This window comes from Dipodomys ordii, unplaced genomic scaffold, assembly GCF_000151885.1.
Source record: "Dipodomys ordii isolate 6190 unplaced genomic scaffold, Dord_2.0 Scaffold95, whole genome shotgun sequence".
Lineage (NCBI taxonomy): Eukaryota > Metazoa > Chordata > Mammalia > Rodentia > Heteromyidae > Dipodomys > Dipodomys ordii.
This window is the reverse complement of record NW_012267311.1, coordinates 4777627-4803860: the sequence shown is the minus strand read 5'-3', so window position 1 is coordinate 4803860 and position 26234 is coordinate 4777627. Positions and strand designations below refer to the sequence as shown.

Below are 26234 nucleotides of genomic sequence, written 5' to 3'. Positions count from 1 at the left end.
ATAATCCATCCTGTTGCCAGCTGCTCATATCTGTAATCTTAGCTACTTGGTAAGCTAATTGGGAAGACTATGGTTCAAGGCCAGCCAAGGAAAAACTTGGTTGAGACTCCATCTCAACAGAGAACACTGGACATGGTGACACACACTGGTCATTTCAACTACAGTGGGAAATATTAACAGGAAGATTGCTGTCCAGGCTGTCCTGGGCAAAAACAAAACAAGACCCTACCTCAAATATAGTCAGAGTAGAAAGGGCTGGAGGCTTGGCTCAAGCAAGAGCCACCTGACTAGCCAAATGTGAAGCCCTGAGTTCAGACCCTAATACTGACAAAATAAAAATAATCCATCAGTTGGATCATGTACAAGGGCCCTCCCTATCCTTGTCTGGTGCCTCGAACCCCCTGCGTAGCCAATGCTATCCTTACCAATGTAATCCTGTTAAAATAACCTTTACATAGGAGGGAAAAGGATAACTAACTGGAAGGTGGGTCTGCCATTAAAACAAAAAAGGGGGAATCTGTAGAGCACATGGGCAGCAAAGATGGCGCTGAGAGGGAGTTAAGTGGGCAGAGCCCAATTTGCTTTACGTTCAGTGCGTAACCAGCCCATGGAAGCTTAGGTGCATGATAGAGTGTGACCTTGACAGTGATTGGTTCCTTTTCCTCCCCTGCCATGCCACCCGATCTTTTTTGCTTTAAAAAGGGCTTGCTCTGTGTTAATAAACAAGTTTTTTCCTGCTTAAAAAAATAATCCATCTCCCATATTTAATATTATTTTTGAGGATTAAATGGAATAATGGTTGTAAAAGCATTTTAATTGGGAAAACAGTTCAAATCTAAGGAATTATTGCATATTAACATTTCCTCCTTTTTTCTTGTAGGTAGTGTTGGTGCTTCTTTTCAGTGCCAATCCATCCATCACGACCACATTTGTCATGATGACAGTGACAAGGTGAGGTCCATGTTGATGAAAATGCATGCCATCCTTATATTACTGGATTCACTTGCATAACTCTGGACCTAGAGCCAGGAGTGTGATTTGCTGGGTTCAGTATTCAAGTGCAGAAGACCTTATAGGTTTGCGTGTCGATTATTGGACTGTTTCCCAAATCTAAGGATAATTCTCTCAGGAAAAAGTAGATTGGACTCTTAATTAGTCCTCCATTTCCCTATTTCCATTTCTTTCCTTCCTTGCACAATATAGATTTTAATATATGAACATGTGTTTTCCAAATGTAGTTATCTCAGCAACTTGTATTTCTTTCTAGTTGGTTATATTGTGGACAGTCCAATTTGGTTCATTTTTGTAGCTGAATAATGTATTAAATTATGTCTTCTTATGTGTTATCTTTTTCACATTTTTTTACTGTTTCCAAAACACAGATTAAATCTTGGGGATTGAGAATGTAACCTGTTTGATTCATGGATGGTAGAGAGTAGGGTAGGGTAAAGCCTGCTTTAGGCCTGAGTTTGGTTTTGTTTTTTAAATTATGTCTAAACTGTTAATGGTTTTGTTTCATTGTATTGAATTTTGCTTCTGTTCTTTTTTTTTTGGTGTGTGTGGGGTGCTAGTCCTGGGACTTGAACTTAAGATTGGATACTGTCCCTGAGCTTTTTTGCTCAAAGCTAGGGTTCAATCCCTTGAGCCATAGCTCCACTTCCAGCTTATTATTGGTTAATAAGAGTCTCATGGACTTTCTTGTCTGAGCTGGCTTTGAATTATGATCCTCAGATCTCAGTCCCTGAATATCTAGTATTACAGACCTGAACTACCAGTGCCTGGCTCACTTCTATTCCACCTCCACCCCTACCCCCGGTCATGGGACTTGGGTCTGGTGCTGTCCCTCAGCTCTTCAGCTTAAGGTGAATGTTCTACCACTTGAACCACGGCACCACTTCCAGTTTTCTGGTGGTTAATTGAAGATAAGAATCTCACAGACTTGCCTGCCCAGGCTGGCTTTAAACCGTGATCCTGAGATCTCAGCCTCCTGAGTAGCTAGGATTACAGGTGTGAGCCACTGGTGCCTGGCTTATTCTTTTTATTTCTAAAGAGACTTGGTATTGGGGGGGTTCCAGTACTCATCATTAGCCTTGATGGTCCAACCCGTGTGCTAGCCGATTTGGCACATCTGGCTGGTGGTGGTGGATTGCCTTAAATTTAGTCTTGTCCACCATCGATTTCCAGAGGTTTACCTCTTATTTCCTGTGTCTTTTATGCAGAAATGTATCACTGCCTCCTTTGGTAATTCCCAGTGCAGACCAGTCCAAGCAATTTTAATCTCTCTTGTTTTTTTTATTTTTTTATTTTATTTTATTTGTGCACATACTGTACAGAGGGGTTACAATTACATGGGCAGGATAATGCATACATTTCTTACCAAGCATTGCAGCCTCCTCCTTTGTTTACCCTTCACCTCCCTTCCCAGCCTCCCCCCATCTCTCTTGTTTTGATCAAGAACCTCGTCCTAGCCTGGCACTGGTGGCTCATACCTGTAATCCTACTACTCAAGAAGCTGAGATCTGGGAACCACAGTTCAAAGACAGTCTGGGCAGGAAAGTCTGAGATCATGATTCTTATCTCCAATTAACCACCAGAAAAATGGAAGTGGTGCTATGGCTCAAAGTGGTAGTTCTTTCACCTTTAGCAAAACAGCTCAGGGACAGCATCTAAGCCCTGAGTTCCAGCCCCACAACCAACCAAAAAAAAAAAAAAGATTCCTTCAAGCCACTCCAGCTGCTACTGTAGGGAATGTTCTGGAGGGTCTATTAGTTATCTAAAGCTAGCTCACTTTGTTCGATTGTACTTTCCTTCCCTCTTTTGCCCCTCCCTCTTGAACAAAGTACATCAATTCTGGAATTACTCTGATGCTTGCTGATGAAGCCAGTAGTTTATTTTCAGTTTCCCTCTATTCAGACTAGAAGCAGTCAGCGCTCAGGCCCTGAGTTCGAGCCCCATGACCTACCAAAACAATAAAATAAAGAACCTCTTCCCTCATTATACTGCAGCTAGCTAGATGAAGAAGTTGGTTGAAAGCTGGGTACTGGTGGCTCATGCCTATAATCTTAGCTGATCACAGTTAGAAGCCAGTCCAGGCAGAAAATCCCCATGAGACTTTTTATCTCCAATTAAGCATTCAAAAACTGGTAGTGGAGCTGTGGTTCAAAGCAGCAGAGCACCAGCCTTGAGCAAAAGAGCTCAGGGACAGCTCCCAGGCCCTGAGTTCAAGCCCCATGACTGATGGTGACAACAGTAACAAAAAACAAGTTGGTTGATAATTGGGATTTTCCAAATGGCTTTCTTTGTTTTGTCTGATCACACTGTCCTTGTAAGCTTTGTTCGACTCGATTTTACTGTGAGTGTAGGCCTATAGCATTCTAAAGTCTCTTATTATTTATTAATTATTCTTAAATTTCCTTACTTTTTTTGTTGGTTGTGGGGCTTGAACTCTGGGCCTGGGCGCTGTTCCTGAGCTCTTCAGCTTAAGGCTAGCACTCTACCACTCGAGCCACAGTGCCACTTCGGCTTTTTTCTGTTTATATGGTGCTTAAGAAATCAAACCCAGGGCCTCATGTATACGAGGCAAGCACTCTACCACTGAGCCACCTTCCCAGCCCTCCTTACTTCTAATTAATTCATGTATGACTTCAGTGGATATAGGGTAATAAGCAAGGGGAGAGACAGAGAGAGAGAGAGAGACAGAGAGAACAGAGAGAGTGAAAGAGAGAATGAAAGAGAACAAGTTTGTTAGATCTTACCTTTTCATTTTCAGTAGCAGTGGCAAATTCCCAAATCCTCAATTTTGCCTGTCTCCCAACTTTCTCTGTTATTGTTGTACCAATTTCAGTCTATAGTGGTGGAAGGGGCTGACTCTAGATCTTTAATTAAGTAATATCTTGTAAGTTGCAAACTAATATTTTTCATTTATGTTGGACATAACATTTCACCCAAGCCTTCTAGAAGTGTGTATATGTGTGTGTGTGTGTGTGTGTGTGTATGCTGGTACCAGAACTTAGACTCTAGGACATCATTCTTTTTTTTTTTTTTGTCAGTCGTGGGGCCTGAACTCTGGGCCTGGGCGCTGTCCCTCAGCTCTTCAGCTCAAGGCGAGCGCTCTACCACTTGAGCTACAGCGCCACTTCCATTTTTTCTGGTGGTTTATTGGAGATAGGAGTCTCACGGTCTTTCCTGCCCAGGCTGGCTTTGAACCGTGATCCTCAGATCTCAGCCTCCTGAGTAGCCAAGATTACAGGCGTGAGCCACCAGCGCCCGGCTCTAGGACATCATTCTTACTCATACTTCTTCACAGCTGGTTCTTTACCACTTGAGCCACACTTTCAGCCTACCTCTTTGTGTAGTTTTAGAGATGGCGTCTCATGGATTTTACTGCTTGGGTTGGTTTCAAACCATGATCTTCCAGGTCTCAGCCTCCCAATTGGATAGCTAGGATAGCAGGTGTGACTTACTGTAGCCTGCCCCCCCCCCCTCCGGCCCACACACACACACATTTGTTTGTTTTGTGCCTCGCTTGCCTTATATTTTTAATGTTCATTTAGTTGCTTTGATTTTTTTTCTTTTTTGGTCTTTTTAAAATGTTCAGTTAAAGACTCATAGTGCATAATTTCCAGGTAGAAACTTTTAAATTTATTATATATTCGAGCATTTTTATGCTAAGAATTGTTCCAGGTATTGGGGACAGTTCATTGCACAAAACAGAGTTATTTGCTTTTTTTCTTCTTCTTTACTGGTTCTTTGGGGCTTGAACTCAGCCTGAGTGCTGCCTCTGAGCTTCTTTGTGCTCAAGTCTAGCACACTGTCATTTGGAGCTACAACACCACTTCTGGCTTTTTCTGTGTGGTTTATTGGAGATAAGAGTCTCTTGGAGGCAGGGGGTGGGAGGGGGAATGGGAGGACAGGGATGGTAAGCAGAAACAAAGGAGGAGGCACAATGCTTAATAAGAAGAAACGTATTCATTACCTTGCTCATGTAATTGTAACCCCTCTGAACGGTATTTTCACAATAAAAAACAACTTATTAATTAAAAAAACTCTCATGGAGGGGCTGGGAAGATGGCTCAGTGGTAGAGTGCTTACCTTGCATGCATGAGGCCCTGGGTTCGATTCCTCAGCACCACATAAGCAGAAAAAGCTGGAAGTGGTGCTGTGGCTCAAATGGTAGAGTGCTAGCCTTGAGCTGAAGAGCTAAGGAACAGTGCCCAGGCCCAAAGTTCAGGCTTCACAACCGACAAAAAACAAGAAAAGTCTCATGAACTTTTCTGCCCACAGTGGCTTCAAACCACGATCTTCAGATCTCAGCCTCCTGAGTAGCTAGGATTATAGGCATGATCCACCAGCACCTGGCGAGTTGTTTGCTCTATAGAGCATGCTTTCCACAAGGGGAGAGGTGAGACAATAATTTATATCTATTATTAATTGGCTGCTTGTATTATAAAAAACAATAAAGCAGAGGAAAGGTAGAGAAGTATTGGGGAAAGTTTACCTTTTAAAGCAGGTAAGTCACAACACCTTTTCAAATAGGGACTGCCTTACTTCCATTTTGTATGTTAGGAATTTTAGACACAGATTAATTTGTCTAAGATTACACAGTTGACAAGTAGCACAACTAAGATTGAAACAAATTGTGGAGACCCTAGAGATTAGTTGGTGGGCAGTATTTTCAGTCTTTCTTACCAGGTCCTTTTGGGCTCAGTTCTTCTGATTCATTACTATTATTAACCATATAATCATGAATAGCTATTATAACAATTTGTTAATCTAAGTAGTCAGGCCGCTCTGCCATGACATCCCTTCCCTCCTTCATATCATATCCCTGCTTCTTTTTTTTGTTTTTGGTTGGTCAGGAGGGCTTGAACTCTGGGCCTGGGCACTGTCCCTGAGCTCTTCAGCTCACAGCAAGTGCTCTCCTACTTGCCACAGCACCACTTCTGGTTTTCTGGTAGTTAATTGGAGATAAGAGTCTCATGGACTTTCCTGCTGGGGCTGGCTTTGAACTGTGATCCTCAGGTCTCTAAGTAGCTAGGATTATAGGCGTGAGCCACTGGCACCCAGTTCTGTACTTCTTTATAAGAAATGTTATGTAATATACTGGTCATATAGGAATACTTAAAAGATTAAGTATAAGCTGGGTGTCAGTGGCTCACATCTGTAATCCTTAGTTATTTACAGTGCTGAGATCTGAGATTGTGGTTTGAAGCCAGCTAGAGAAGGAAAGTTATGAGACTCTTTTTTTTTTAATTGGGGGGGGGGTCTGGTCATGGGGCCTGAACTCTGAACTCTGGGCCTGGGCGTTGTCCCTCAGCTCTTCACCTCAAGGCTAGCACTCTACCACTTGAGTCACAGCGCTACTTCCGGCTTTTTTCTTTTTTGCTTATGTGGTGCTGAGGAATCGAACCCAGGGCTTCAAGCATGCAAGACAAGTGCTCTACCACTGAGCCACCTTCCCAGCCAGTTATGAGACTCTTATGTGCAGTTAACCACCAAAAAGCTGGAAGTGGAACTGTGACTCAAATGGTAGAGCTTTAGCATTGAGCAGAAAAGCTCAGGAACAATACCCAGACCCAGAGTTCAACCCAGGACCAGAGCACACACACAAAGAAGTATAATAAAGAAAGTAAATATTATAGCATCTTTAACCCATCTAAGCAGATGTTATCTTGAGTAAAGACACATTTTCCCTGTGAGAACAAGCTTGACATAGAGAATAGGTCTGATCTATGAGGTAAAATACTAAATAATTTGAAAAAAGTAGATTACTTCCTCTGGCAAGACAGATTAATTTGTAGCCTCAGTTATACACTTTTTCAGGGTAGCTTGTACTGTTTATGTGTCATATAAATGATAATTCAGATTAAATGCCTTTTCTCAAGTCCATTTTACTTGGGAAAAAGGAGCCTTTGCAGCTTTGTATAATGCCTACAGATTGCCTTCTTCATGGAAGGTGGGAATTTTACTACTGGTTAATAGAAAAATAGCCTATGATTACATAAATCCTTTTACCCTGGTCTTTTCATTTTATCTTTTAAAAAGTACATATTAATTATAAATAAAATTCAGTATAACTTTTAATTTCTTTCTGTAGAGAAGATAGCAATTGGAATTCTGGTGTTAATGGGGCTTAAAAATTATATTTCTGTGGAATATTTTTATCTTTCCAAACAATATTTGGTGGACAGGATATGTGTATGCATAAAACATATATACTCAGAAATTATAAACATGCAAATAATCTTGGTTTTAAAGTTTCTAAAGTGGATAATTTAGGTCTTATGTCAGACCACACTGAAGCTCAGTAAGGAAATATGCTTCAAACACCTCATTGACCTGTGAAATAACCCCAGAAACAAACATGGAAAGGAAATGTGCTTTAGAGTCAGTGTTTCAAAAATCCTACCTGCTTAACCATATGACTTCCTAAAGCATGTGGGGTTTTCTTATCTGTTAAATAGGAATAGCCACAATCACATTTATGAATGATAACAAGAATACTACAGTAGGGGCTGGGAAGGTGGCTCAGTGGTAGAGTGCTTGCCTTGCATGCATGAGGCCTTGGGTTGGATTCTTCAGCACCACATAAGCAAAAAAAAAGCCAGAAGTGGTGCTATGGCTCAAGTGGTGGAGCACTAGCCTTGAGCTGAAGAACTGAGGAACAGTGCCCAGGCCCAGAGTTCAGGCCCATGACCAACCCCCCCCCCCAAAAAAAATAAATAAATAAAATACAGTAATACTAAGCATTAAATCTTACCTGCCTAAGTGTGGGTACTATTACTTCCCACATTTAAAGAGGATGAAGAAACTGTTAGATTAATTGAATAATATGCTGTGTCATTACATACTAGCTAGTGGTATAAGTGGTGTTACTGAGATTGGAATTTAGCATCTATATCCAGGTGGAAAGGGGATATTGTGTGTGTGTGTGTGTGTGTGTGTGTGTGTGTGTGTGTGTGGTTTCATGATAGCTTCTTACCTATCACGATTGGTGCTTAGTATAGTTGTTATGCCTAGATTCTATATTTAAAACATCCACATCAGTGAATTCATTAAAAATTAGCTGATTCACACTTTGCATGTTAAAATAGTATCTTCAGTTGTTAATTTTCTTATGTATTTGGAATGAGGTTTTTTTTAATCAAACAATTATGAAGTTTTTTTTAGATGTAATCTATATTTCAATGAAAAACACATAATTGAATTTTGGCCTTCTAAGTGTTGTAATTTGGAATGAGTACTACACTTTAGTTTCTGCTTTTCAAGTAATTTCTTATTTATAAAGGCTATTATAACTTGTTTAACATACTAGGAAACAAGGTAGATCAAATGTGACTTCTCATGGAAAGTTTATGGCTATTTAGCAGAAGCCAGAACTCCTTTTTTTGTCCTGATAATAATTCTGTTTTGCATTTAGAGTGGTTGCCTGTATATGTGTGCATGTGCATAGGTGTGCATGTGTGTGTGTGTATGTGTATGGTAGAAGGTATGGGGGTGTGGGAAGAATAGGTTGCATGCAATAGTGGCTTTCGGGTTAGAACAAGGATAATAGATTTGTGGTATACAGGCTTCTTTTTCTCCCCTTTAATCCCCTGGCAGATAACACTAATGGGTCATTATAGTCTTTTCTACTGATTGACAGTCTCAGAACCTTCTTCAGCATGGTTTTCCAGGGTAGTTACAATATATAGGTTGGTATGTAAGAAATGTAAATTAGTTAACTTTGGGTTAGATGGCATGTAAAGTTTATTCCAGGTCTACAATTCTGTCTGTCTGTCTGTCTTGGGTTGGTCCTGGGATTTGAACTTAGGGCCTAAGCACTGTCCCTGAGCTTTTGTGCTCAAGGGTAGTGCTCTACCACTTGAGTCACAGCTCCATATTTAGTTTTTTGGTCATTAATTGGAGACAACAGTCTTATGGACTTTCCTGCCAGGGTTGGCTTTGTACCCCATTGCTTAGATGTCAGCCTTCTGAGTTCCTGTGAGTACTGGCATGAATCACCAGCACCTAGCTACTCTTTTTGTGTATGTGTATGTGCCAGTCTTGTATGTGCATGTGTGCGTGCGTGCGTGTGTGTGTGCGTGCGTGCGTGCGTGCGTGTGTGTGCCATTCCTGGGGCCTGAATTCAGGGCCTGGTGTTGTCCCTGAGATTCTTGAGATTCTTTTTCCTCAAGGCTAGCACTCTACCACAGCACATCTTTTCTTTTTTCTTTTTGGTAATAGGAGTCTCTCTGTGAGACTCCTATTCCTCAGATCCCAGCCTCCTAAGTAGTTAGGATTATAGATATAAGCCACCAGCATCCAGCTTCTATCATTTTTAATTGAGAAGATAATAAATTTCTGATAGTAATTACAGACTGAATTTTCAAGCATCCTCAAATGGTACTGGTTATGGAACAAGAAATTAAATATACAAAAACTGCTTTACAGATGGCTTTTTAGGGACATGTGTATTGAATTCCTTGGGCTGGGAAGGTGGCTCAGTGGTAGAGTGCATTCATGAGGCCCTGGGTTCTATTCCTCAGCACCACATAAACAGAAAAAGCTGGAAGTGGCATTGTGGCTCAAGCTGTAGCATGCTAGCCTTGAGCTGAAAAGCTGAGGGACAGCGCCCAGGCCCAGAGTTCAAGCCCCACAGAAAAAAAAAAAAAAAAAAGGCTTGAAGTCCTTTGATTGTCCTTGGTAGAGAAAGCTCTACTAGCCTAATATAGAAAGTAAATTTAAAAAAAAATTTTTTTGGGGGGTCCAGATGTGGGGCCTGAACTCTGGGCCTGGGCGCTGTCCCTCAGCTCTTCAGCTCAAGGCTAGCGCTCTACCACTTGAGCCACAGCGCCACTTCCGGCTTTTTTCTTTTTGCTTATGTGGTGCTGAGGAATCGAACCCAGGGCCTCAGGCATGCAAGGCAAGCACTCTACCACTGAGCCAACTTCCCAGCCCTACTTTATGCATCTTTTCATCTGTATCCTTTATGTATCCTTTATCATAACTTGGTAAAGCAGAAGTATTTCTCTTGTGAGCTGCTTAAACCTGAAGAGAGGATTATGGGAACCCTAGTTTATATTGGCTTGTTTAGAAAGACCGATCACAAACTAGTACTTGGAATTAGTATCTAAAGTATGTCTATATGTGTGTATGGTAGGGATCAGGTGACTGAGCCTTAAGCCTTTGGGGTGTGAAGGTGGTCCCCAGTGATAGTGTTAGAATTGAAGTGAAGGACACTTAGATGGTGTTAGCTGCTGCATTGTTGTTTGGCTGTTGTGGCTTTTCTTTAAAAAAGAAAAAATTTGTGTTGAAACTTGGGCACAAAAATTCATGGCCTGGGCACTGTCTCTTAATATTTTTGCTCAAAGCTGGCATTCTATCACTTGAGCCACAGCTCTATTTCTGACTTTTTGCTGGTTAATTGGAGATAAAAGTCTCATGGCCTTCTCTACCAGGGCTGGCTTCAACTATCATCCTTAGATCTCTACTTCCTGAGTAGCTAGGATTACAAGCAGGAGCCACTGGAGCCACTTATAGTAGCATTGTCTACATGCTAGTGGAGAGAATTCACCTTTTGAGAAGTCTTGTGTTGATTATTGTAGGATGAGAGCAAAGGAAAAAACATTTGTTTTTTTTTTTACTTTTAAACATTTGCCAAAGAAATGGACAGAAGTACAACTGCCAGAGGTATACAGATGCTGGAGAAGAAGGGATATATAATTTTTTTGGTATTACTGATATTTGAACCAGGGTTTATTTGTACTTTCTAGGTAAGAACTCTACCCCTTGAGTCATATACCCAGTCCTTTTGACTTTAGTTATTTTTCAGTTATCATGTGCCTGAGCTTGCTTGAACATCTATCTATCTCTGACTTCCAAGTAGCTAGGTTTACAGAAGTGTAATATCATACCTGGCTTGCTTGTTGAGATAGCATACCTGGCTTCTTTGTGGAGAAAAGGTCTCACTGATGTTTGCCTGGACAAGTTTCAAACTTTGATCCTTCTCTCTCTACCTTCAAAGAAGTTGGAATTACAGGCATTCACCAAAATACCCTTTCCAGTAATACCTTTGAAGAAGTTAGTTTATACTATGTGTGCCTGTTTTCTATTTCTACATGCAGGTTATAAAAAGTGAGGCTGTTTACAATACACTTATATTATTAGTTTATGGTTTCTTTTTTTCTTTTTTTTGAAATAAATGATTTTATTTATAAGAAAACCATACCACCAAGAAAACTGAGTATACATGAAAGAGACTGCAGGAATAAGGGTTTTTACTCTCTCTACCTGTTTAGTTCATGGTTTCTGTGGGTAGGGAGTACAGGCATGGCTGAATGGAATACTCTGCTTAGGGACTTAGGCTAAGGTCAAATTGTGGGCCAGGGTGAATTCTCATCTAGTCTTGATTAGTTGTTTCTACTCAGCTCATGGATATTCTTGGGAAATTCTGTTTCCTCATGGCTGAGTGACCCAGGATTCAAGCGCTTGCTTGCTTCCAGCCTGTCATGGTCCTAGAAACTGTTAGCAGTTCTGCTCATGTGGTCATTTTTATAAGCAGTTCACAACTGATTTGCTTCTTCTAGATCAGTAGGACAGTATCTTCAAGTAAGCTAAGATGTTGCCTTATAAAATGAAATGTAATCACAGAAAGGACATTCCCTCTTTGGATGAAATCTACCTCTGTCTAACTAATGTATAACTAAATTAAAAAAAGTGATATTCCATACCTTTACCATACTCTTCTGGTTAGAAACAAGTCACAGGTTTTACTTGTACTTAGTGGGAGGGGATTACACAAGAGCATTGACTCATTAATAGCTACCTGACAGTCTGTCCATCACAGTAGGAGAAAAAATAAAGATAAAGAGAATTTGAGTAACATAATTAGCAACATGATTTATTAGTACCTATAATATCATAAAACATGCTTTGAAATTTTAATAGCTTTATTCAGATAATTCATATACTCCATGATTCAGACAATCATAAGCTCCATAATTCATCTCTTTATAAAGCATATATTTCATTGGGTTTTCAGTATTTTCAAAGAACTGTACATTGTTTCTGTCGCCTAATTTTAGAACAGTTTTATCCTCCTCCCATAAACCTGTACTAGTAGCTTTTATTTCCCATTACTCATTTCCTCGATTCCTAACATCTATTGATCTTTTTGTATATACGGATGTGCCTGGTCTACACATTTCATACAAATGGAATTGTACAACATTATATTTTAAATCAATATTCTAAGCCAGGCATTGGCAGCTCACATCTGTAATCTTAACTAGTCAGGAGGCTGAGATTTGAGGATTCTAGGACACACAGTCTGGGGGACACAAATCTGAGAGACTCTCACTTCTAATTAACCAGCAAAAAGCCAGAAGTAGGGGTCAAACACAAGCCTTGAGTAAAAAAGCCAAGCAAGAGCCCCAGGCTTTGAGTTTAAGCCCCAGTACTAGTGCACGTGCGCACACACATACAAACACAAAATTCCATTTAATGGGTGACTAATATTCCATTGTATGAAAAAAATACATTTTGTTTATTCAGTTACCAGTTGATGAACATATAGGTGGTTTCCATTCTGTGAAGATTCTGAACAATGCTGCCATGAACATTTGTGTATATATTTTTGTTTGCTTGGTCACAAGATAGATTATTATTTCACAGTTTGACGAATTGACAGTTTTACCACAACGTGCTTAGCTATTCTAGTGAGTGTGAAGTGACATTTTAGTTTTATTTCATTCCTTTAGTAACTAATGTTGCTGAATATCTTTTTTTTTTTAATGGTTATTGGCCATCCCTAAATTATTTAGTGAAATGACCTTTTTTTTTGTCAGTCATGGGGCTTGAACTCTGAGCTTAGGCACTGTTCCTGAGCTCTTCACCAAAAGGCAAGCACTCTACCATTTGAGCTGCAGCACCACTTCCAGTTTTCTAGTGGTTTATTGGAGATAAGAGTCTCACGGACTTTCCTGCCCCAGCTGGCTTTGAACTGCAATCCTCAGATCTCAGCCTCCTGAGTAGCTGGGATTACTGGTGCCTGGCTTGAACCATGCTTCTTGTCTACCATTTTGCTGTTTAATTGGAGAGTCTCTTGGATTTTTCTGCTTGGACTGGCTGCAAAATTCAGTTCTCAGATCTTAGCCTCCTAAGTAGCTAAGGTTATTGCTGTCTGGTACCAGTATCGAGTCTGTTTTATTTTTGAGCACTGCTATACCATTTTTTCACAGTATCAGTATCATCTTCCATTTCCAACAGCACAAAAATACTTCAATTTCTTCACATCCTTTGTAGCACCTGGCTTTCTCTATTTTTGTTTTAAATATAATTTCATTGTTATTAAGGTATTGTACAGAGGAGTTGCCATTTCATAATGTTTTTGGTTTTGATGGTAGCCATCCTAAAGTGTGTGGAGTGATTATTTCATTGAGTTTGTTACATTTTCCTAATGATTAATGTTTGTGTGTATGCTATCTTCTTTGGAGTTTTGTCATTTTTGTCTTTTGTTGTTGTTTTTGCTGTTTTTATTTTATTTTGTCAGTTGTGGGACTTGAACTCTGGGCCTGAGCTCTATCCCTCAACTCTTCAGCTCAAGGTTAGCGCTTTGCCCCTTTGAGCCACAGCACCACTTCTGGTTGGTTTTCTGGTGTTGGTTAATTGGAGATAAGAGTCTGACAGCCTTTCCTGCCCAGGCTGGCTTTGTACCATGATCCTCAGATCTCAGCCTCCTGAGTAGCTAAGCTGGATTACAGGCATGAGCCACCAGTGCCCAGCTGTTGTTGCTGTTTTATAGGCAGTCTTTTATGTATTCTGGAAAATAATCCCTTATTTAACATGACTTGCATATATCCACTCCTATTCTGTAGATTACCCTTTCATATTATTTATTGTTTACTTTGCGTAGAAATGTTTAATTTTGATGTAATCAATTTGCTCATTCATTTGTTACCTTTGTTTTTTTTGGTGTCATATCCAAGAAATCACTGACATCTGCAAAGACATAATGCTTTTTCTCTGTTGTTGCTTTTTTTTTCCTTCTAAATGTTTTAACACAGCTTATGTCTTTGACCTATTTTTAATTATTTTTGTATGCTTTATAAAGAAAGCATCCAATATCATTCTCATACTTGTGAACCATCTATAAGATGTTGGAAAACACTGTTCTTTCTTCATTGAATGATCTTGATAGCCTTGTGGAAAGTCACTTGATCATATTTCTGAAGGTTTATTTCTAGTTTGTTTCATTCATATTGTTCTGATTTGAGGATTCTATGATACACAATCTTGGGGACACAGAACTGAGAGATTCTTCTTGAGCCCACATAGTAATTACTTAAGTAATTAAATAAATACTAATAATTATCTTAGTAAATTAATAGTCTAAGGATATGGACTTGCAAAAATTATTAGCATACATTAGTTTACAAAGGGGGTTTTATTGTGACATTTCTGTAAATGTAAACAATACTGATCAACCTCCCCCATTCTATCATTTTCTCCCCTTTTTATTTTTTTTATTTATTTTTGTATGTATGCTGGTTAGGGGATTTGAACTCACATATTCAAATTCTCCCTCACCAATTTTGCTCACAACAGGTGCTGAGGCTGGCCCTGAATAGTTCCAGCACTTGGGCTTTCCTTCTCCCCTCTTAATACAATTTCAGCAGGTTTCATTATTCTATTTTCTGTTGTTTTTATTTCATAGTGTATTCAAGTAACAATTTTAGTATGTTTTTTAAAACTGTATTCCTCTCTGTCTTTTCTTTTTTGGTACTGGGGATTGAACCCAGGACCTTGGATTTGCTATGCAAGTACTTTGCCACTGAGCTACATCCCAGCCCTCATTGTTATGTTTTCATGCACTCAAAAAAACTTTCTACTACATTCTTTCATTCACTGGCTTTATTAACCACTTCCTCCTATCTCACTAATATCCTCCCATTACCTCCCATTTACCTTCTTGTCTTTCATTTTTTTAGTGTATATTAGATCAAGGAGTTTCACTATAGTATTTCAAATGTATATTGTTTGCTGAGAATAGTCATCTTCATTGCTTTTTCTTCCTCTACTCACCCGATCAATTGATCAATAGCTTTCATTCAAGTTCCTTATGCCCCATATTTACAGTTGCGCTGTATTTCGATATAATTCAGTTAATCTTTTAATATGGATTTGAACAGTCTTTGTATCCTTTCATATCTCTATATTTTTTTGTCCATTGAGGGGCTTGGGAGCTGTCCCTCAGCTCTTCAGCTCAAGGCAAGCACTCTACCACTTGAGCTACAGCGCCACTTCCAGTTTTCTGGTGGTTTATTGGAGATTAGAGTCTCCCAGCCTTTCTTGCCCGGGCTGGCTTTGAACCGTGATCCTCAGATCTCAGCCTCCTGAGTAGCTAGGATTACAGGTATGAGCCACCAGCACCTGGCTTTTATATCTATATTTTGTACACTCATATGCATCTATTTTTGCTTCTATCTATGTTATAAGAGCCTTGTTTTACTTTGATACTATTGAATATTACCATGGTTACTAAGAAATGGTGTCTTTTAATATTTTTTGAGATTTTTCTAAATTTTCAGTTGTTTATTAGTCATTTGTATTGAGTTTTTGTTGTTGATTTGAGTTTTTGTTGTGTCATTCCTTCTTTCCTTCCTTCCTTCCTTCCTTCCTTCCTTCCTTCCTTCCTTCCTTCCTTCCTTCCTTCCTTCCTTTCCTTCTTTCTTTCCTTCGTTCTTTTTCTTTCTCTCTCTCTCTTCCTTCCTTCCTTTCTTTCCTTTCTTTCTTTCTTTCTGTTGTGGGGTCTGAACTCTGGGCCTGGGTGCTGTCCCTTAGCTCTTCAGCTCAAGGCTAGCGCTCTAACACTTGAGCCATAGCGCCCTTCCAGCTTTTTCTGCTCATGTGGTGCTGAGGAATCAAACTCAGGGCCTCATACATGCAAGGCTAGCACTCTACCACTGAGCCACCTTGCCAACCCCTGTTCTTGCTTGTGTCTTTTTGCACATTTTCTTCTTGGGAAATCCCTCATGGCCTATCTTTTGTTTTGTTTTGTTATTGTTATTTATGGAGCTTTAATTCAGGATACTGTCCCTGAGCTCTTTGTGCAAGGCTAGCGCTCTACCACTTTGATCCACAGCTCCACTTCCAGTTCTCTGGTGGTTAATTGGACATAAGAGTCTCAAGGACTTTTCCTGCGCAGTCTGGCTTTGAACCTCGTTCCTCAGATCTCAGAGTAGCTAGGATTACAGGCATGGGTCACCAGCACCTGGCAAAGAAGTTGCAAAGAATTTTCCACTTGGCTCTTAATTTTTAATGATATTTTTTCATTGAAGGAAATTTAAAATCATTTGAGGGATATAATTTATTCGTGTATTCCTTTGAAATTTTCACATTGCTTTTATGATTAGGAAATCTGTTTCTATTCAGATATGTACCTAGATTTTCTTTCTGGTCTACCTTGAATTTATTTCCATATAATATCATGTGACAAAGCTATTTTTAAATAGATTTTCACTTATATGGTTTGCTAGAAATATCTTAAACGTATTGTTACCTTCTAAGTTTATTTTACTTTTTTTTTTTTGAAAATATTGTTATAACAGGTATACCCAGCAAGGAGGATATAGGCTTCCTATAGGAACTTAAATTTTATCTTTGCTCCACAAAGAGATTTAGTACTTTAAGGATTTTTATTTGAGGTTATGATTTCTCTTTGTGGTGCAGATTAGAATTCCCCTCATGCAATATATTTCCTTCTGTTGTGAGAAAGTCTAGAAAGATCCATACAATAGGCAGGGGGCTACAAGGTTTATGGGGGGAGATGTGCTGCCATATGGCATAAATGTCTGTGAAACCGCTCAGGTTAGGTAGGCTCTTAAACATGTATCATGGATGAAAGCTACTGAGAGGTATAGCTGGTTTTCACAGAGCTAATCATATTTCACAAATGTAGGATGTTAGAACTCTGTGTCATCTTGAGGAAGTTACTAATTATGCAGGCATATGATGTGTACCAGGATTCTCTAGAGAAAGTCTGTTCCTCATTTTACACAGTGGAAATAGCAAGGTGTTTGTGTTGTCTGATCCACTAAGATAATATCTAATGTTTTCTTGCATCTCTAATTGTGACTGTGGGTGTGTACATGTTTGTGCACGTGGATACTAAGTCTTAACTCAGAGCCTGGATGCTATCCTTAAACATTTTTGCTCAAAACTGACTCTCTACTACTTGAGCCATGCCTCCACATCTAGCTTTTTGATGGTAAATTGGAGATAAGAATCTCATGGACCTTCCTGGTTGGGCTGGTTTGGAACCTCAGTCTTCAGATCTCAGCCTCCTGAGTAGCTAGGATTAAAGGCATGAGCACTTGTGTTCTGCCAGCTCAAATATTTTAAGATCTCCTCATTCACTTTTTCAGTTACTTCTTTTTCATTGTCTCCTCCAAATGAAGAGCTAATATACTTTTGTTTCTTAATCAGTATTTACACCATCTTTTATTTTCTTGAAGCAAATATAATTCATTTCAATGTTTTCAGGTTACATTTTCCTTCAATGCTCTTTTTTTCTTTTCTACTTCAAGCCTGGGGCTTGAACTCAGGGCCTAGACATTGTTCCTGGGTTTAACACTTTACTACTTGAGCCAATGCCACTTCTAGCTTTTTCTACTTTTGTGATACTGAGAAATTGAACCCAGGGCTTCATACATGGTAACCAAACACTCTACCACCAAGCCACATTCCCAGCCTTCAATGCTCATTTCTTAATGATTTTAGCCCTTGATCTTCTTTTTTTTTTTTTTTTTCCGGTCGTGGGGCCTGAACTCTGGGCCTGCGTGCTGTCCCTCAGCTCTTCAGCTCAAGGCTAGCATTCTACCACTTGAGCCACAGCGCCACTTCCGGCTTTTTTTCTTTTTGCTTATGTGGTGCTGAGGAATAGAACCCAGGGCCTCATGCATGCAAGGCAAGCACTCTACCACTGAGCCACCTTCCCAGCCCCCCTTGATCTTCTTAACGGAAGCACTGCCTTGGTGTGTGTTCCTGAGGCTTACTTTCCTAGCTAATTTTATGGCCCAAGTCCTGTTGGTCATCATCTTTCATTAGCTGTTACCCTTCTTACTGGTCTCTTGAGTCTTTTGTGTTATGTTTTGGACCTAGTTCCTAGGTTATTGCATTTAATGAATCAACGAGCTCTCAGGGAATTAAGAGGCATTATAAAAGAACTGAAGGGGCTGGGAAGGTGGCTCAGTGGTAGAGTGCTTGGCTTGCATGCACGAAGCCCTGGGTTTATTCCTCAGCACCACATAAGCAAAAAAGGCTGGAAGTGGTGCTGTGGCTCAAGTGGTAGAGAGCACTAGCCTTGAGCTGAAGAGCTGAGGGACAGCACCCAGGCCCAGAGTTCAGGCCCCACGACCAATAAAGAAAAAAAAAAAAAGAAGAACTGAAAATTGGATAATGAAACATGGTTGCCCAGAGTATACTGACAGGTCAGCTTCACGGTTTCTCTTGCTCTAGTATTTGTCTTGCTTCTGTATCTCTAGGGTTATCTTTTCTTTCTGAGGAGAGTCCTTCGAATAAAGATTGATGTTTTCCACACCAGAGGTAACTATTTTCATTTACTCTTGGCTGGAGACAAAAAGTTCAGACTTTTATGAGACAATTTTGAAATATCCAAATATTTGTGGTGTTTTTGTTTTTTGTGGTACTGGCGGTTGAACTCTGGGCTTCAGATTGCTAGGCAGGAGTTCTTCCACTCAAGCCATGCTCTCAACCTGTTTTGGGATGGGTTATGCCTAAACCATGATCCTCCTATATTATGTTTCCTGAATAACAAGCATGACAGGAATGTGCCATAAAACCTAGCTAGCTATTGGTTGAAGTGGAGTCTTGCTAACTTTTTGCCTAGGATGGCTTCAAACTACCATCCTACCTATTTTCATCTGCCATACTTGGATTAAAGACATTAAGCCAGAACACCATCTAGCAAAGAAAGAAAAGAAAAGAAATCACATACCCTTTGAACCAGCAATTTTGCTATGTTTAGTTTCATGGATATTTCAGTGCATGCCAAATTACACATATGTTAAAGAATATTCATGACATCTTTGTAATAGCAGAACAGTGAAAATTACTTAAATGCAAGACAGTATTTTAAGAATAAAAGATGGTTCATACAATTAAGTAATAGGTTTGTTGAAAACAGTAACCTAGATCTGTACATGGTTAACTTTTTTTTTTGTCTTTGGTTATCCATTGTGTTTGGTAAAAACTGTAGAAACAAATGTTATTCCCTGAGATTAACATCACAGTAAGAGTTATTACAGCGATTGCTTCTAAGATGTTCTGTTCCCTAGAATAGAATAAGAGCTCTACTTTAAAGGTTATATATAAAGAAAAGCAGAACATACAAAGATCTTATTGCTTCATGGTCAGTTTCTGTCCATACCACTGTTTTCAAGGATTAACTATACTGTGATGTGCAATTCATGTTTTATTTGCAAGCTTGGCTTTTCCCTTCTGGTTTGTTAATGGACTTTATATGTATCATTTGTTCTGTACTTCTGGTATGGTATCTGTCTTTTTTTTTCTGCTTCTGTCTGCTTACCCAAGACACACAGAGGTTTATTCTTTCTTTCTCTTTGAGCTACTTCCCTGAAGGCTTTTTCACCCTGGATTTGGTTTTACTCCTTAAACATCTCATTGTCCTGGGAGCTTTCTCTCCTTTATCCCAGTTGTTATTCTATACCTATAGTCTCACCTGCACTATGGAAGCAGTCATCTCTTGACTTGCCTGCCCCAAAGTCCAATTGATAACTTATTTATGTATTAAAACTTTCAGTGGACTTGGATTTGGGTGGATCTTTGCTGCCCCCTTCTGGTCTTGGGTAGCTACAGCTGGCAGCTTTTTTACTCTTAGGTTTAACTTTCACTTCTGGGTGAAACTGTTCATGTTGATTGTTTTGCAATAGATTGTCTTGGTCTCCTTGTAGATACTGAATAACTTACACTGCTCAGGTCATTACATTTTACCTGCAGTACAGTTTCATAGTATTAGGTTCTTTTAGCTTGTTTGTTGGAAGAAAGAAAATGTAGTGGGGAGAAAAGAACAAGCTTTAATGGAAAAGTGAATGTTATTTTTGCCTTCTCTGCTATACAGTCCACTTTCCTGTTTTTCTGTTCTATATTTTTTTGAGATTGAAATAGAATTCACTACTGTGAAATATTTACATATTATTAGTTGGGTTATTTATTGAACATGCAGCTCTTTTCTTCTCTTCCTCCCCCCCCCTTCCCACTCCCCTCCCCCATCTATTCCTCACTTCAGTTTAAACTTGGGGCTTTGTGTTTACTAGGTAGGTACTGTACTATTTGAGCTATGTCTCCAGCCCAAATGGCATGTAATTCTTATGATCTCGTGGCAAATTCAGTGAGACTTAGTCCTTGACTTTAGGAAGTTTACTGTCTATTTGGCAAATATCAGATAAATACTAAATTGCAAAGCTACTTTAGAACACACAGGAAATTAGACCATACAGGAAAGGCCAATAATTTAGGAATGGAGGTTGAGGTTGTTGGAGTAGGTTATGATTAGGACATTTGACAGTGGGTGTGTTGGCATAAATAATTGTATTCCAGTGGAGAGCTGATTCTCACAAGTAGAGGTCGGGGATTTTCAGCATGAAGGCCCTTACCTACGCAACATGTACTGAGCAAATATTTTGTATGTGTTTGTGTCTTGGTGTTTTAACACAGGGTCTTGCTATGTGGCCCAAGCTGGCCTTAAATCATGATCCCCTCTATTATATCTCTACATATGTCACCATGTCAGGCTTGGATAAGTGATTTTTTAAAAAATGTTTTTGAAATATCAAGGTCTTACTCTTGCTAGGTAGGTGCTCTACTACTTGAGCTATGCTCTCAGTTCTGATATCTCTCACCCCTCTCCACTTCCCTACCTCTCCACTCTCCTTCCCTCTTTTCTCTCCTTCCTCCCTCCCCTCCCCCACTCCTTTTCCTCTCTGGTACTTGGCATGATCTTGGCTCAGCTTGCTTGATGAGTACTCTGTTACTTGAGCCATGCCTCCAGTGCAGCTTTTTTTGTGTCAGTCCTACGTCTTGAACTCAGAGCCTGGACATTGTCTCTGAGCTTTTTTGTTCAATGCTAGTTAGTACTCTATCACTTGAGCACAGTATTACTTCCAACTTTTTGGTGGAGACGAGTCCCATGCACAAATTTTCCTGCCTGGGCTGGCTTTGAACTTTACTCTTCAGATCTCAGCCTCCTGAGTAGCTATTATAGGCATGACATACTAGTGCCCAACTAGCTCAGCTTTTTTCCTGGTTTATGGAGGCTTTTTTCCCCAGTCTGGTTTAGAAAATCCATCTTCCAGGCCTCTGCCATCTAAGAAATCCCTAGCTTCTAGCTTACCTGCATCTAATTATCTTTCAAGACGGCCCTCTTTCCATTAGAATGTCTTCCAGTGGGCATCAGTAAAAGACAAAGCAGAAATATAAACTGCCCTCAGGAGCTTAACAGTTCAACGGAGAAAACAAACAATGCTATAAGATGTGATAGAAGTATGTAAAGGGATAAGGAAGGTGGTCTATGTAGTCCTATAGTGTTGGCTTTTCGGTGTTTTGATAAATCCTGATGCCTAGAAAAGTCAGATTGATGAAAAAGTAAATTTCATATTTACTATTTGGCAGGATACTAAGTAACACATGCAAACCTTGTTTATAATTTTTTTTTTTGGTCGGTCGTGGGGCTTGAACTCAGGGCTTGGGCACTATCCCTCAGCTCTTCAGCTCAAGGAGAGCACTCTACCACTTGAACCACAGCACCACTTCTAGTTTTCTAGTGCTTTATCGGAGATAAGAGTCTCATGGACTTTCCTGCCCAGGCTGGCTTTGAACTGCGATCCTCAGATCTCAGCCTCCTGAGTAGCTAGGATTACAGGCAAGAGCCACCGGCGCCCTGCTTTTTATAATTATTTTTATTCAACAGGCTTGAAAACGTATTAACAGAAGCAATAGCTCCCAAATTCACATAATTTGGAGGTAGTTTTCTAAAATAATGAGACCCTCCTTTTATACATTGTAAGGTTGTAGTTGTTTTTCCTTAGTTAGAAGTAAAAGACACAAAGTCTGTTGGATATACATAAATTTAATTCCAAGTACAATTCAATGAATTCTCTCAATCACTTAAAGAAGACTGACAGTCTTATAGTTACACACACTTCTATACAATAGAGAGAAAGAGAGAGAGAACACTCCTGAGGCTAAAAAATTTTTTTTTGTACTGGGTTAGAGCATAATAAAAGGGTGACTCTGTCCAAAAAGAAATATACTTTTTGTTGTTGTTGTTCTTGTTGTTGGCTGTGGGGCTTGAACTCTGGGCCTGGGCACTGTCCCTCAGCTCTTCAACTCAAGATAAGCGCTCTACCACTTGAGCCACAGCACCACTTCCGGTTTTCTGGTGGTTTATTGGAGATAAGTCTCACAGACTTTCCTGCCTAGGCTGGCTTTGAACCTCAACCCTCAGATGTCAGCCTCCTGAGTAGCTAGGATTACAGGCGTGAGCCACCAGTGAGTGGCAGAAGTGTACTCTTTACCTGACTATATATAACTGTTAATCCTCTGTAAATAACCTTTATAATAACAATTTTAAAATAATTTACAAAAAAAAAGATGAATTTAGAATCTGTGAGTGAGCTCAGTGTTTGAATGCTTGCCTGCATGCATGACACCTGGTGTTTATTCCTGACCCAGCTAAATAAATTTATAAATACAAAAAGAAAATCTTGGGCTGGGAAGGTGGCTCAGTGGTAGAGCGCTTGCCTTGCATGCCTGAGGCCCTAGGTTCGATTCCCCAGCACCACATAAGCAAAAAGAAAAAAGCCGGAAGTGGCGCTATGGCTCAAGTGGTAGAGTGCTAGCCTTGAGCTGAAGAGCTGAGGGACAGTGCCCAGGCCCAGAGTTCAGGCCCCACGACTGGACCCCCACACACACACACACACAAAAAGAAAATCTTGTAATAACACTTGACAAAGACGATTAAAAATGGAAAATTACTACTAAACAAAAGCAAACCAAATCGATTAAAAGGGCAATATATAATAAGTTCAGAATGGACTAGGATTGTAAAATTGGTTTAACATCCCAAAAACAATCTGATTTACGCATTAACAGTAAAGTTACATGATTAGATGGAGAAAATTTTTATTAATCAATTTTTGTTAAGTGAAACAAAGTTTTGTTAAACTTGTAGTAAATTAGAAACAGAAGAGAACTCTATTGACTTATGGAAAGTCCCTGTAAAAACCTCTTCAGTCTTGAAAGTTTTTCTATTTGATTTGGGTTATGAAAAGATAACCGCTCTCAAGTGTACATTTATTATTTTCTACCAAATACATAGAATTTTTTCTGGATTATGTATAAAATCTTAAAGCATTGAAATAAACTATTGGAATTATAATTATGCAAAAATCTAGAATACATCTATAACTAAAATATGAAAAATGACTATGGAATTCTGTGAAGCATTGAAAAAAATGAGACTTGAATAAATAGAAGGATACATCTTTATCATTGACTGAAACATTCTATATTAAAGATAACATTCCTTTTTTCATCTCTATAGATACAATCTAGTACCAATTAACATGCCCCTTCCCCTTTTTTGTTCCAGTACTGGGGTTTGAACTCAGCTGTCCCTTAGCTTCTTTGCTCAAGACTGGCGCTCTACCACTTGAGCCACAGCTCCACTTACAGGTTTTTGGTGATCAACTGGAAATAGGAGTCTCAAAGACTTTCCTGCACAAGATGACTTTAAAATTCTGTTCTCAGATCTTACCCTCCTGAATAGATATTACAGATGTGAGCTACCTGTGCCCAGCTAAACTCCATATGAAAACAGATTTTTAACAGAGGACCAATAAGAAATCATCTTTTTGATGTATAAAATGTCTTTTTGATGGGGGGTGGGAATCTTGCTTTTTTTGTTTTGATGTTGAGGGAGAATTTCACTTAGGTAGACCTGGCTGGCTTTTAACTCCTGAGCCTATTATCTCAGCCTCTGTATTGCATACACACTAAGTCCAGTGAAAATGGGGCTGGGAAGGTGGCTCAGTGGTAGAGCGCTTGCCTTGCATGCCTGAGGCCCTGGGTTCGATTCCTTAGCACCACATAAGAAAAAAAGCTGGAAGTGGCGCTGTGGCTCAAGTGGTAGAGTGCTAGCCTTGAGCTGAAGAGCTGAAGGACAGCGCCCAGGCCCCACGACTGGACCCTAAAAAAAAAAAAAAAAGTCCAGTGAAAATAACAAAGTTAACGTCCCAAGTGCAAGCAAAACTTTCTTTTTCCTCCCTGCTTTCCCCTTATATGCTCAGGATCTAACTAGGCTAGGCTAGTGCTCTGCCACTGAGCCAGTTCCCTATGCTGGAAGATGTCCTGCTTAAACAACCCACAAACCCTAAACCATTAGTGTAGTTAAAAGATTTAAAGATCAGAAAAATTAATGGTGTATTAGTATGTTCTGTTAGGAATGGTCCAGTAGAGAAAAAATAATATGATGGTATAAAAGGGAGAGGTAGAGTTTCTAGTGCACATCCTGAGGTGAGAAAAGCAGCTGCCTAGCAAGTGCAGGCCCTGAGTTTAAACTGTTACCACCAGAGGGTGGGAGGGAGGCAAGAAGGTGAGATTTAGAATTGAAGGACAGAATAACTTTGCTTACTTGGTCATCACTTTAAAATCCTATGAAATTTCTATAGAGCAGTGGATGCTTAGATTAAGTTTGTGGTGGGTGGCTGCTTTTAATTCTGTTAGAATGGTAGGACATCAGGATAGACAACTTCAGAGAATCAATGTCAGGTCTATTTGAAGACTCATCAACATTTTCCTGTTTGGCAAACAATGTTTTGATACATTTTCAATTTAGAAGGGTACTTAAATGACTTAAGTACTTTCACAAGAACAGTATCTTAAGGTTGGTAGTAAAAGCAGTTCTCAAAAAAAAAATTCTTATCACAGCAAATATTTTAAATGCTGTATTGTCCTCTAGCTTGTAAAACTGACTCTTAATTCAGTAGTTTTTTTACTAGCCACATTCCAAGTGCTATAGCTACAGCTCTCTCTTTTGGATAGTACAGATATTTAACATTCCTGTTATTGCAGAGTTTTATTAGATAGCAATTCAACATGGCTTTCTACCTTTGTGAACGGACAACAAATACAATTTTAGCAGGACTGTTGAGCAACTATTCTGATATAGTTTTCACCTGCCACATTAGCTTGTCAAAAGTGAGCCAACTTAGAGAGTGAAAAAAAAACAACTAGAGTGATCCACCTTAAAATCTTTGGGTCCACTCTTTAGGTCTTATACCAAGAAATTTGGTTAAGAATTTTGGTGAAGAAATTACAATTTCAAAGTATTTCACCTGGAATTTTGGCAACATTGTTTAATCTTGATGTTTAAGACCTCAAAGTCCTTTTTAGCTAAGATAGTAACCATTTGAGAGGTTCTAAAGGAGTTTGCCTCACAAAGGGTTGGCTGAAAGTTGGCAGAAGCTCAGAGATTCACTTAAGATATTTATATGTGTGTGTATGATATATATCTGCTTAGACTAGCACTTGAGAAAGCTGCCTTATATAATTAAGTGGCTCTCAAATGGTAACTACCTTTACTAAATTTTTTTTGGGGGGTCTGGTCATGGGACCTGAACTCTGGGCCTGGGCGCTGTCCCTCAGCTCTTCAGCTCAAGGCTAGCACTCTACCACTTGAGCCACAGTGCCACTTCCGGCTTTTTTCTTTTTCTGCTTATGTGGTGCTGAGGAATCGAACCCAAGGCCTCATGCATGCAAGGCAAGGGCTCTACCACTGAGCCACCTTCCCAGCCCCCCTTTACTAATTTTTTTGTAGTCCCTCCCATCATACAGCTTATAATATGAAGGAAAAGCTGTGGTGTGCATTGTATAAAGCAGCTTTTTTTGGGGGGTGGGTCTGGTCGTGGGGACTGAACTCTGGGCCTGGGCGCTATCCCTCAGCTCTTCAGCTCAAGGCTAGTGCTCTACCACTTGAGCCACAGCACCACTTCTGACTTTTTTTTTGTTTATGTGGTGCTGAGGAATCAAACCCAGGGTCTCATGCATGCAAGGCAAACACTCTACCACTGAGCCACCTTCCCAGCCCCATAAAGCTGCTTTTTAAATGAGATTCTAATGGAAGATCTTTAATACAAGGTGGATTCACCTTGGAA

The 26234-nt window shown here is 39.7% G+C and overlaps 1 protein-coding gene across 2 annotated transcripts in view; it reads left to right on the top strand.

Annotated features, from left to right (window-relative positions):
- The first annotated feature begins 891 nt into the window (after window positions 1–891).
- Rnf38 (ring finger protein 38) overlaps window positions 892–26234 on the top strand; it is a 92678-nt gene continuing 67335 nt past the window's right edge. The window contains exon 1 of one of the 2 annotated variants that reach the window (XM_013026641.1): window positions 892–951. The gene's annotated coding sequence lies outside the window, so the exon portion shown is untranslated. The remainder of the gene's footprint in view (window positions 952–26234) is intronic. The other variant, XM_013026640.1, reaches the window with a different exon arrangement.